This window comes from Balaenoptera physalus, assembly GCF_965194825.1.
Source record: "Balaenoptera physalus genome assembly, chromosome: 17".
Classification (NCBI taxonomy): domain Eukaryota; kingdom Metazoa; phylum Chordata; class Mammalia; order Artiodactyla; family Balaenopteridae; genus Balaenoptera; species Balaenoptera physalus.
In genome coordinates, this window is record NC_138895.1 from 5,793,015 (window position 1) to 5,806,132 (window position 13,118).

General features: G+C 40.2%; 1 long non-coding RNA gene across 1 annotated transcript in view; it reads left to right on the top strand.

The window, feature by feature from the left end:
• Positions 1-3,067: 3,067 nt before the first annotated feature.
• LOC309646601 overlaps positions 3,068-13,118 on the top strand; it is a 31,191-nt gene continuing 21,140 nt past the window's right edge. The window contains exon 1 of the long non-coding RNA XR_014255455.1: positions 3,068-8,597. This is a non-coding gene — a long non-coding RNA (uncharacterized lncRNA). The remainder of the gene's footprint in view (positions 8,598-13,118) is intronic.

A 13,118-nucleotide genomic window follows, 5' to 3' on the forward strand; every position in this document is an offset into this window, starting at 1 on the left:
GGGGTCATGATTTGACTCAAAGAAAGCTCCCCTGGTGGACCCCCCTCTCAACCCCCATCATTTATTTAGAGTCATTCCTGGTTATTTTGTTAATGGAGAAGATAGAGAGTGAGAGAGATAATTTACACAGAAAGTTCATTGGTAATGAAGATTCAGCTCTTCACCTAGTGAGGTTGCTTCACTCCCCTGAAATAATGCAGGAGTTTCATGTCAGAAACATTAAATGCAGACTTCCCTGGTGGCGCAGTGGTTAAGAATCCGCCTGCCAATGCAGGGGACACGGGTTCGAGCCCTGGTCTGAGAAGATCCCACATGCTGTGGAGCAACTAAGCCCGTGCACCACAACTACTGAGCCCACGTGCCGCAACTACTGAGGCCCGTGCACCTAGAGCCCGTGCACCGCAACAAAGAGTAGCCCCCGCTCACCACAACTAAAGAAATCCCACACGCAGCAATGAAAACCCAACGCAGCCAAAAATAAATAAATAAATAAATAAATTTAAAACAATTAAATGCCTTTGAGCACAATGAAAAGTGTTGAGATATTTACTTAAAGGCTTGCGTGAAGCATTGTTATGAACATCAGGGCCCCATGATTTCATTGTTGGATCTTAGTTGACATCTTTATTAATGATCTAAAGATAGATAATCAGTTTGTCAAGTGTCTAGATGCTATTCAATTAGGAGCAATTCCAAAAATCCATGGAGGATAGTGAAATGGTACTAGTGGATTAGAGAAGTCAAATAATCTGTCTAGAAATATAAAAAGAAAAAGAATACATTTACAGTCTAAGAAGTCATTCTCTTTCTTATCAAGAAAAACAAAGAATTCCAAAGCATTTAACATACCTTATCTAAAACAAATGATAGAATAATAAGGGTATTTTTCTTTGTCATTATCATGTCATGGTTCACTCAAAACAGCCTTATCAACTATCGCATATGGGATCAAGAAGGCTATACAAACATGTGATGACTTATAAATAAATGAGGATGCAGTTATGGACATGAGCCTGTTTCTTTTGTCCACAAACACTAACAGATTTGTCCAGTGTGTTTTCTCCAATTCAAAAGAAACTATCTTAACAGAGCACTGAACTTTTTTGGCTAGTAGCAATGATTTACTCTCCCTTAATTAATACAATCTCATCTATAGTTTTCTTTTTTATTCTTAATCTCATTTACTTTGAAGCCTGATCGTTTGAAAGCTCCACACAATAGACCCTAACAAGTGAGTCTTAGGCAGATGGATGATTGCAGTGACTTATCCAGAATCTCTTAACAGGTAGATAGTATCTGTGGATCAACATTCCTAACTCTACTCCACTGCTCTCTTTACTGAGCTACAATGCTTTTTCTTGGGATTTTTTAAAAATTTTATTTTGTTTTTAATTTGGCCGTGCTGCGCGGCTTGTGGGATCTTAGTTCCCTGACCAGGGACTGAACCCATGCCCTCGGCGGTGAAAGTGCAGAGTCCTAAACACTAGACCGCCAGGGAAGTCCCTCTTGGGATTTTTTTTATAAGAGTTTCTGCTCTTAGATCTACATGCCCTTGTGAAATCCATCTAGCTAAATGAAGATAGAGTTCTAGATTTTGTAGCGTCCAAGCAGGGCCTCAAGGCTAGACGATGATACCATAAAGATGATGATTTTCAACTCTGGTTGAACATTAAAATCATCCGAGGGAAGTTAAAAGTATCTCAGTGTTTGAATTTTCAATTAACTGACACCAAACATCTTGCAGAGAACATGGAACCACTCTTTCTAGAAGACTCCCTAGAAGATTCTCTTGCACAATGAAGGTTAAGAACCACTGTCACAGGCAGTATCTGTGTTTGGTAAAGGGTGTATTCTATGTACAGTCAGCTATTGCTACCAGCAGAGGGCCTGCTATGTCTTACACAAAAGCTTCAAGAATGTGACTGATTTAGAGCTCGGTTCTCCATCAAAGCCCTGTTCCGACATCATGGGAAAGAGGCCTAAACTTCCTTCTAACCAGAAACCTGCAGGAGCCACTCCACAGAGTATGATCCCAAACTGCTGGCTATTACAGTAACCTCACTGGGAAGCTGTAGATTTTCACTTTGAAAGCCATCTTCTCTGGCAACTTAGACAAGTCTTAGGGGAAGGCCCTCAAAGTAAAACTAATGGCTAATGAAGAGCTTTCTAAAGGCCAAAAGCAAAGCAAATCTAGCAGGCTTTAATTTTTTTTCTTAACAAATCTGTGCATACATTTATCCTTTTCTAATCAATTTTAATGCGTACCTTGTCTCCCAAAAATATGCTAAAGCAAGAGCCCAGAAGTATGTTTGCCTATGCATCACTTCTGATACTTTTCTTATTTGTACCTGTGGGATTTTAATTCATAGAGGTGACTGAGTTATTACACAGAGGTCAATGCCATTGAAAGAAGAATTTATGACTTATATTTCCTAAGAGAAGGGGACATCTCATGCCCATAGGGCCACAAGGGAAACACCAGGTTCTGGTGAACAGCAGAAGCAGGGGTGAGGGGAAAACTAGGCCAGAGTCCTTATTGGGGTTTCTGTGGGAAAGGCAAGGCAGGGCAGAGTTAACAGGTTAGGACTGGCTTGTGTGAATATTTATGGCAGGCTTTGGGCTATAGGCGTGTTTGCCTGGTGCTTAGCCCTGGGATGATTTAGGGCAGGGAATATACTGGTTTGGTGCATGAGTGTCTTATGGAGGAAGCAGTTGGGAGTACAGACCCCAGATTGGTTAGTTTGCATCTAAAAGGTGAACTCTTGGCCAAGCCCTTTGCTGCTTCTCAGAACTGGCTGGACCTGGGAAGGCAGTATCTCCCCAGTATTTCTGAGATGTCGAACATCGCAAGATACAGAAAATTTTAAAATGTGAATAACACAGTACTTCCGTCTGGACAAAGAAGTTGCATGAGCAGGGAGTTGTGTGAGCTGGAAGATCAAGTGGCCGTGTTGTGGGTAAAGGCTCCTTCAACTCCAGTACAGCTGATCAGTGACAAGGGTCAGTGCATGGCCACTGGTCAGCAGGAATACAGTGGGAGAGTTCTCTTTCAACCTTCAGGTGAGTGAGAAGATGAAGCGACGACAGAGTCGCAAAATCTGACTATATGTGCTCTGAAAAACAGGAGGGGGTTTTTTACTTGTCAATCCTATTTATGCAGTTTCTCCTAGATATTTCTAAAATTTCATTGATGTATTGGTCTGAAATTAGCAACAAACAAAGAATAGGAAAATTTTTCTTTCCTCTTCCTAAAAGAGAAAAGCCTGAAACAGCTGAAATCTTTAACCTACTAGATCTTCTGAACTAAAAACATGTTCTTTTCCAGATTCTACATTCAGCTATTTCCAGAAAATCTCTAGACGCAAAATTTGGGGGCAATATTTTCATTGGCTATTTTATAGAATATTTTTATTTTATACTTGTCTTTGGGCCTGGTAAATGAAAGCACATGATAAGGAAAGTCAGTTATGATCAAATACTACAAATCTGAGGAAACATGAAAAAAGTGATAAAAGAAAAGAGAGTAGTTTTCTTCTTTTTATGTCTGTGTTTTTGGGATCAAAATAACAGAGCAGCTATAAAGTTATTTTGAGTAGAAATATATATTGACACAAAATAAAGGCTGCTTTGCAAAGGGGACTTGCACCCCTGGTGAGTCCAACTTTAATATTTAAAGCTAAAGAGATCCGAGGAATAATGCAGTTTTCTTATGTTGTTTTATTTATGGGATTCAGATACTTCCTCTTTAGCCACTGGTATTTGTACTTAGCCTGAAGGACTGAGAAGTCCACCAGTAGGGGGCGGTGTAGATAAGACCTGTTCGTAGTTAAGGCAGAGCCAGATAACAGCATTTGCCCCACCTGCCGCTGGGTCCTGTGTTTGCATGGCCTGTCTAAGCACAATACGTCGATGCTTCTACTCTCTCAGTGTTTGGAAATGATCACTTCAGCCTCAAACTTTCCTTTTATGGCCTCACCTTAATGAAGATACTATTGGAAACTCACTGAATTAGTTTTCCATTTATATTTAAGCAGGACTTACCTCTATCAAAGTCAAAGAGGAAATTTGCTCTCTTTCTCTGATTCCTGAGTGTTTAACGTTTTAAAAGGTGGCACTTTGCCTCAACTCTCTTCCACCAGAGGATTAAAGGAAGAGTTTTACTGATTTAAGGACAGTGAGTTTAGGTTTTAATTAACTTAAGTAATTTGCCTAATCAATTTCATGAATCACTGACTTTGTATTTTATCTATTGTCTGGATTCCATATACGCATCACCTATATTCCCTGAAACAGGGTTTTTCAGGGTCTGTGAGTGAGTTATTTTTGTTACATTTATTTTATTTTATTTTACTTTATTTAATTTCATTTTAATTATTGTTATTATTATTATTTTGGGGGTGAGGCACAAGGTTGGAATGTGAGTGGGGACAGATGAAATCAAAAGAGATTTTTGTTTTAGTTTTAGGGTTTTTCCCCCCTTTTTGCAGAGTTCAGTCTTTGCTTTAGGCTCCCTGAATAAAAAACTTCCAAACCACACAGCAACGTCCCTTGGCGTGGCTTTGCTGTGGTCTGTGGGATTCTTCAGGAGTCCTGCGAAGGCTGTGACGTGCCGCATTACTGCGGTGGGAGTGCTGTGTGTAGGTGGTGATCGTTTTCTGCTATTTAGTATTGGGAACCAAGGGAACAAGAATACAGTATGCTGCAGGCATTTTTTTTCATGGATGACTCACATTCTAAATGATTGCTCTTTGTGCTACAGTTCAAATAATACCAACGTGCCGTAGGAACATAACAACCAACCCGGATCGAGGTTACAGTTAGATCAGACATGCTTATTTGGGGCCTTCATCAGTAGAAGATTGTATATAGCACTGCAGGGTGCAGTTGGGGAAGTGGGCTATAAACTGTGTTCAGTGAGCATTTATGGAGGTTTACTCCATGTCAGAAATTTTACTGAGCCCTGGTGATTTCGTTATGAGAAATCACGATCCTTACTTTCAATAAATACGTAGTCTGTGTAGATATCATATAAAAAGTAAATGCCATGTAGAATAGTATAGAATAATCAGAAATAAAATGCAGAGTATATTCAAGTATCAAAAAAGAAAGGCTGAAGCAGTTTTTGAGCTTAAACATCTTGTCAAGAATTAATGAAAAATACATATCAGTAATTTAGAATGCAACAAGCCGGTAAGAATGAGCATCATGCAACAAATAAGAGCCAAAGATAATTGTGCCAGGCACTGCACTGAGTCATTTCCATGCACCATCTAATTCCATAGATAAATAGATACAAAAATAGGGCAAAAATAGATACGAACAAGTACAAGACAACCAAAAGAAACCACAAGACACAAAAATTACTCTGACTTTAATTTCTTTTTTCTTTTTCTTTTTGCCACACCACGTGGCTTGCGGGATCTTCGTTCCCCAACCAGGGATTGAAACCACACCCTCGGCAGTTAAAGCACCGAGTTTTAGCCACTGGACCGCCAGGGGATTCCCTAATTTCTTTTAACCGAAGCTTCTTGTGATTTCTCCTATGCTTAAGGCAAATGGACCACATTAGGCTGTAAACGATGATAGGAGGAGATAATGGACCAGCTTTTCAGTCTTGAAAATAATATGAACAAATTTCACAATTACAATACAATGCTGCCATTTTAAATGTGCAGCTCATTCACAGATCTACTGGCCCATTATTTAAATTATTTTAATGAGATTGTGCCTCTTGAAATCTTAAAGGTTAAAATGGGACATGTCTTACGCTTCCTAAAGTTGTTCAGAATCAACTACAAATCGCAAGGAGGGAACAAGAGTGTCAGCAGTGTTGGGCATGAGCACATTCTTTAAAGTATATTTTTCCTTCTTGTCCCTTGATTGATGAGTTTAATACATTCTAATGGACATTGCCCATTGCATAAGGCCAGAGGCTGCTAGTTGGGGGATAATGAGAATAATGCCATAATGTGAATCTCAAGGCAGTTTTCAAATTGGATTTGTACTGCTGTATTGCCCTGAAAGTGTTCCTATGTGAAATCCATATTTTTATGTGACATTTGGGGAAATAAAAAGAAAAGCAAAATGTACCACAGGAGTCAACATGCCATTACATACTTTGACTGTTCTGTTAAAAAACAATCTACCTGTTTCGGCTTTTGGAAAACCTGCCAAGGAAGAAAGATGTTTGTAATTAATATGCCAACAGGAAATATCTCCAAGCTGATGCGTCATCCTGTCATGTCCTGATGCAATATGGTCCTGGCATTAGCCAGGAAGCGTTCAAGGAAGGAGGTGAGCTTTGATGACGCCCTAACTGGATATGCAATGCCAGTTCTGGGACTCTGGGCACTTCTTTCAACTCAGACTGAGAGTCCTTTAAGAACCTTTGTTTGGCAGCTACATTTTTACAGTGCACCACTAATAAAATAAACCAGATAAAGTAGAATATTCTGCCCAAGGCATCCATGTAATTGAATACTGGCTCTATTCCCTATGAATTGTATGACTAGGTAAGTTATTTAGAATTTCTGAGGTTTACTAACCTCATCTGAGCAATGGGAACAGTAAAAGCCACCTTAGAGGGTTTGTGAAGATCAAGCTATTCACATACATAAAGGAAAGGACTTATTAGGTCTGTTTAGGAAATATTAGTTTCCTCTTCCTTTATAAGACGATTTATGCTTATTTAACCATGGCACCAAGTCAACACTTGCTGCAACCAAATAGTAATGTTTTGCCAGTATGGCGTTAAAAGGGAGTAGAGCGCCCTCACTCCTGCGTGGCCCGGTGGTTCTGTGGCGTGAAAAGCAATGCAGAGCAGCTGCTGTGTGAGCCTTTGCTATCACTGACCTCACAGCCAAGGCACTGCAGTACGTTTCTATTGTGAATAACAACTTGCCACATGTTTAGCAGCTTAAAAGCCCCATCTCTGATCTCCCAGTTTCTCTGGGCCAGGAGTGCAGGCACAGCTTGACTGGGTCCACGGCTGCAGTCGAGGGAGTGGCCCCACTGCCGTTCTCACCAGGAGCTCAGGGTACTCTTGCAAGATCATTCAGGGCTGGGCAGAATTCAGCCCCTTGTGGTTGTCCAGTTGAGGCTCTCAGCCTAGAGGCAGCCCCTCTCCAGAGCTGTTCACAGCCAGGCCCTTTGCTTTCTTGCCTGAGGCCAGCAGGAGAACATCTCTCTGACGTTTCACCTGGTGAAGGCTCCTCTCATGGTGTTAGGACCACCCAGGATGGTATCACTTTTGATGAACTCAGTCAACTGATAAGTAACTAAATCATGATGCTGATACCCCGTGACAGTCACAGGCTTTGCCCACACTCAAGGGGAGGGGACCCTACAGGGCAGGTACAACAGAGAGTACACGTCCTGGAATTCTGCATACCACAGTCATGTGGCCCAGATCCAGAGAAACATCTCCAGAAGAAGGCAACCTTCAAACGGATTCCTGGCTCTGATTTTCCATGCTTCTTGCTGCTGAGCAACATTTAACCTGAAATGGCAGCAGCCTTCTCAGCATTAGTTGACTGGTGGCTAGAGATGCTGGGAATACCAGACTGACCAACGGGATATGCAATCCTCAAAAGCCAAATACTCATTTGGAACAAAGGGTAAGGAGCTGAGCTAGAGGTGGAAAATCTGCATGCCAGGTATACTCAAGCACTTGGCAGAAAATTTTAAGCTTCTTAATCATTCTGAGACTCTGGTTTTATGTAAGATGAGGAAATTGCATCTCAGAGAGAATAAGTGACTCACCCAACACCATGCAGCGGATTAATCTGTGGGAGACTTGGGTCTTAAATATATGTCCACCTGCCTTTGTCCAGGTTTTTTCCAACATAGCATTCCACTTTTCCTGTTGGAAGTGGGGTCCATCACACATAGAGCTTTTTTTCATGCATGCCTTGTAGTATGGTCATTGACTATCCCTTGAGGTATGCTAGGTGCACACAGGAAAAAGAACACGGTCAGACTGAACCTCCGCATCTTGAGAGAACAGAGGCAGGATCTTTTTAGGTTGTTAAAACATAATCAGGATAAAGATTCGGTCATGGAGGGTGAGATTAGATTGCCTTATTCAGAATTAACATTTATAGAAGATTGAAGGGGGTGGAGAGATAAGTCCCTCTTCTTTAGAATGTGAAACTGTTGGCTTGCTTTTCCAGGAGTTTGAGAATTGAATTTACTGCCTATGATTCAGCAGTGCTCAACCCAATAAACTAACATAAAAATTTACCCTAGGCTAGTGACATGCCCAGACTTGTAAGCAAAACTACTTTGGGGGTTGTCATGCGTTGATTTATGTCCCCCCTCTAAACCCTATGTTGAAGTCCTAACTCCCAGTCCTTCAGAATGTGACCCTATTTGGAGATAAGGTTTTTAAAAAGGACTTCAATGTAAAATGAGGTCATTAGGGTGGGCCCCGACCCAATATGACTGGTGTCCTTATAAGAAGAGGAAAGTTGGGTGCAGATGTGTACAGAGGGAAGACCAAATGAAGACAAAGGAAGAAGACGGCCATCTACTACCCAAGGAGAGAAGCCACAGAAGAAACCAAGCCTGCCAACACCTTGATCTTGGACTTCCAACCTGTAAGAAAACAAATTTCTGTTGTTAAACACTGCGCCCCCAACCCCAGCCAGTCTGTGGTACTTTACTCTGTCTGTAAACTAATACAGGGGGGTGTTTCCACAGCCACAGTGGATTCTCACAGAAAAACACAGTCTTAGTAACTTTCATCTCTCTGTTTATAAAAGAATAGCAAATGAGACAACAATCTACCATGAATGAGAAGATTATTAGAACTTCAAGAGGTTGAAAAATTAAAATTGCAATCTGAAGTAGAGCATAACATAAGCACATTTAAAGTGATTTTATCACCATTAAGAAAAGGTTAAATTCTTTGAACAACAAATATGTGGAAATTGAAAAACTAATGTACAGAAATTCAAAATATAATTTTTAAGGTTAAAAAACAAATAGGCCTATTAAATAACAAATTAGAGACAGGTAAAAAATTAATAACCTTAAAGATAAATACGAGGAAATTACACAGCATTCAGTAAAAAGGGAAAAATAAGTGAAAATTATAAGATGTTGAGAGACATGGAAGATAGAATGAGGAAACCAATATACATCAGAATATATACGTCAAGAAAGTGAAATAGGATGAAGGAGAAGTAATAAAGGTCAGAAAATGATGGAATAATACTACTACATTTCTGTGGGAAAATTGCAGTTAAACAAAAGTTTTAATGAGATTAAACTAAAATAATTTATCAGGAATTTTGACTTTCTTATTGACTTCATAAAATGAGACATATGTATCTCATTCCCTGACATACATATCTTTTTTTTCACTTAAAATAAAACAGCTTTGCAATCGACTCTACATGGCTTACCTATGTCACCAAAGGCAGTGGTCACCTCTACCTGGTGTCAGTTTTGGGGGGATGGCAATGTGGTAGGGAAACAAGTGCTAAACCAAGAAGCTCTGTTCCTTTGGATGATTCATTTAGCCTCTCCAATGTTACTTCCTCATCTGTAACAGAAGGAATTGAAGGTTTTCTAGAAGACAGTAGCAAGCTTTGGCATCAGACAGACCTAAGTAGAAAGCCTCGTTCACCCACTGACTTGCTACTGGGTCCTGTGTGCTCAATAAATATTTGTTGAGAGAGTTGCTTGTCTCAGTTACCTGGTCTGAAACTTGGGGGTGGCACACCCAGATCAGATGACTACGTGGAGGACCTCTGAGACTCTGTGTGACTCGGTTAACCTTGCGTTCGGCTCAGGGCAAGCAGACAGAGTAGGCTGTGCTTTTCATATTTCTAAGGTCCCTTGTAGTTCTAACGTTCTCAGAATCCATGACTTGATTTCAATAAGTGTAAAACAATTTGTCGGGAATGTGGGAACTAAGTATTTTATATTGCTGTTTCATGGATCTTGATTTGTTGCAGTAAACTCATTATGTTAAACATGAAATGGAATGGCTTTTTCTTGGAAGCTTTTACTTTATTACAGTGAATGCAAAGGCTGCCCCCTTGTGACAAAGCGTGAGGACCACAGGCTGTAACCCATCCCTCAGGCTGTAGCCTTAAACGTTTGCTGCAGAGCTGACTCTTCCTGACAGCGTGATGGAAGCTGTGCACAGGATACGTTTCCGTAGGTTGATGCATGAGAACATCTCATTCCAGAGAGTCGCTTCTGTTTCTCAGTGGAGGCAGTTTCAGCCCAACTGTATTTTAAAAATAGTCTATGAATAATGTAAGAATATCACTGTTACACGGTAGCTTTCAATCAACGCTAGCTCTCTCCCACCTTCTCTTTCTGACGCTTTAAGGAAGATGGTTTGACAGAGGAAGTTTCATGCCCTATTTTTCTAGTTAAAATAGCCCTGTGAAAATGCAATATGTCTGCCTAGTAGTTTAATTTTTTTTTAGTTTTATCTCATGATGAAGTCATGCTACAAATATTCCCCTTACATTGCAAAAACATATAGCACATATGAAAGAAAAAAGAAAGTATTTAATTTATGGTTCCAATGGTACAACAGAAATTTCCTTATCACTTCCTTACTATGCTTCGTATTTTGTATGGAAGGTTCTCACGGGAGACTGGGGGTAGTGGAGGTGACCAGATGCTGAGGGTCAGCTTCTCCAGATGCAGGTGCTGAGACTGATTTTGGAGTGTAGGCTATTTATTAGGAGTCAATGTCTGTGAAGAAAGGGAGAGGAAGCAGAATTGGGTAGTGGGAGAATGCTGACAGTAGATGCCAAAGACCAAGGACCAAGGACCAAGGCCTGCCAAGAAAGCCTCAGCTAACCCAGCGAGCTCTGGACAGAGCATGTATCCCATGTTGGACCAAAATAGTTGGACCTTTGTGCTCCTACCTCGCTCAGCACCAGGCATGGGCAGCTCTGGCCAGAGCATGACCCAAGGCTCAGGGACTCCCTGCACCTGGACTAACTGTGCAGAATCTACAGCAAATCTTGACAGGAAATCTGGGAGCAGGGCTCCACGTCTACCATGTGTCACTGACAGAGGAGAGGGGACAGAGAACGTCAATCCACTCCCATCTTGAATAGTCTTCTTGCTGATGCTCATATGCAGCTTAGTTGCAGGTCCATTCATTTCTGCTGAAGCCTCTTCCTGCTCTCTCCTGCCTTGGTCTCCTCCAAAGCCACCAAGAACAGGGCTCTCCTTCCCTACACAATTTCTTCTCCTGCCCTGCCTTTGGCTAAGCTTGCCCTTCTCCCAGCAGCAATGCTAGTCTGCATCACCAAATTGAACATAAAATGATAATGCCTTGCATTTTTTAAGTACGCATGTTCTGTCTTAACTAAACTATAAGCCAGGAATTGCAAAAAAAAGTTTCATCTTGCGCTACATTTGTTAACGGCTGCCTGGAGAGAGCTGTGTTGAGAAGGATTCTGAGTCTGAATCCAAGCTCAGTGAAAAGTAGAACCAGAACCACCAATGACCTTCACGGTCACACCAGGGAGAGTGGGGACATCTTTTCAATATTTGCTTTCCAACCCTGTTCTCAACTTTCCACTGGTAGTTAACATGGCAATGTATAAAAAACAACACTTCACAGTTCTTGCTGAATATAGAAATGAATTGCTGTATGCCTCTCAAGGGATCTTTAATTGTGGAGAAAAGTCCCTTATAGAGAAGTGCCTGTGATACTTACTCAGAAATGAAGTTGCTGGATTGTGAGGTATTTGATGGCGTTTTGTTAAATACTACCGTATTGTTCTCTAGCTTTACATGAGGGGTTCTATAATTAATTGACCTGATTTGTAAGTAAATCAGTCCAAGTCCAAAAGCCTGAGACTCATTGGGGGCGGGGTTGTGGGGGGGCGATGGCGTCAGTTCCTATCCAAGGCCCAAGGCCCAAGAACCAGGAGCACCAAGCCCAAGGGCAAGAGAAGACGGGTGTCCCAGCTCAAGCAAAGGCAGCAAATTGGCCCTTCCTCTGTCTTTTTGTTCTCTTCAGTCTCTCCATGAACGGCTGATCTTCTTTACTCAGCCTATTGATTTAATTACTAATCTCTTCCAGAAACACCTTCACAGATACAACCAGAAATAATATTTTGCCAGCTATCTGGGCATCCCTTTGCCCAGTCAAGCTGATGCATACAATTAAATGTCACAAATATATTCATAGTTAGGCATTTTTTAGATTGTAGATAAACCCAAAGAAGAAAATAAAAATAATCCATAACCACTTTTCAATATGTTGGTATATTTTCTTTCAGTACCTTTTCTACTACCTATCTATATGCATATATTCAATCTATATTAGAAATGATTGTAATCATACTTATCACACAATTTTGCCTTCTTTATTCATTCAATTCTGTGAGTTTCTACGTCACTAGCAATTCTTCAAAAACGTTATGTCAATGTTATTGCCTAATATTCCACTGTGAGATCTCTATAATCATAACTGATTCCTCCTTTTTCCTATTTAATATTTAGATTATTTTAATATTGCTTTTTGTCATTATAAGTAATGCTCTCTGAGTCATCTTGGCCTTTGTTACATCTTTGATTTCCCAATATATTTCTGGAAATGGAACACTGGATCAGAGGCTAGAAACATTTTAAGATTCTTCACCTGCTTGATAAGCCAGAAGGTTTACCAATTTATACTTGTACTTGTATTAAATGAATTTTTCTTTACACCATCTCTAATACTATTTTTGTTGTAAAAGTATTTTCTATTTTGCTATCTAACTGGGAACAATCATATTAGGTGGGATCTTGTCTAATATTCTGCTTAGAGCAGAATATTCTAGCACTGTAGTACCCAAGAGAATATAGTGTTTGTTCATGTTTGTTTTTTAAATCAAAAATAACATGGATTGGTGATATCGAAGAGAAGTTTAATATTAAAGTCAATGTATTTTTTATAATTAAAAAAAACTTGATTTAGTCTGCTTAGGTAAATTTTACCTAGCACATAACTGAGTTGCAACTGTCATTTCTATAAAATGAGAAATGTTTATGAAGTGCAATGCTGATGTCACTGGAAAACATTTTTTTTATTGGAGTATAGTTGATTTACAATGTTGTGTTAGTTTCAGGTGTACAGCAAAGTGATTCAG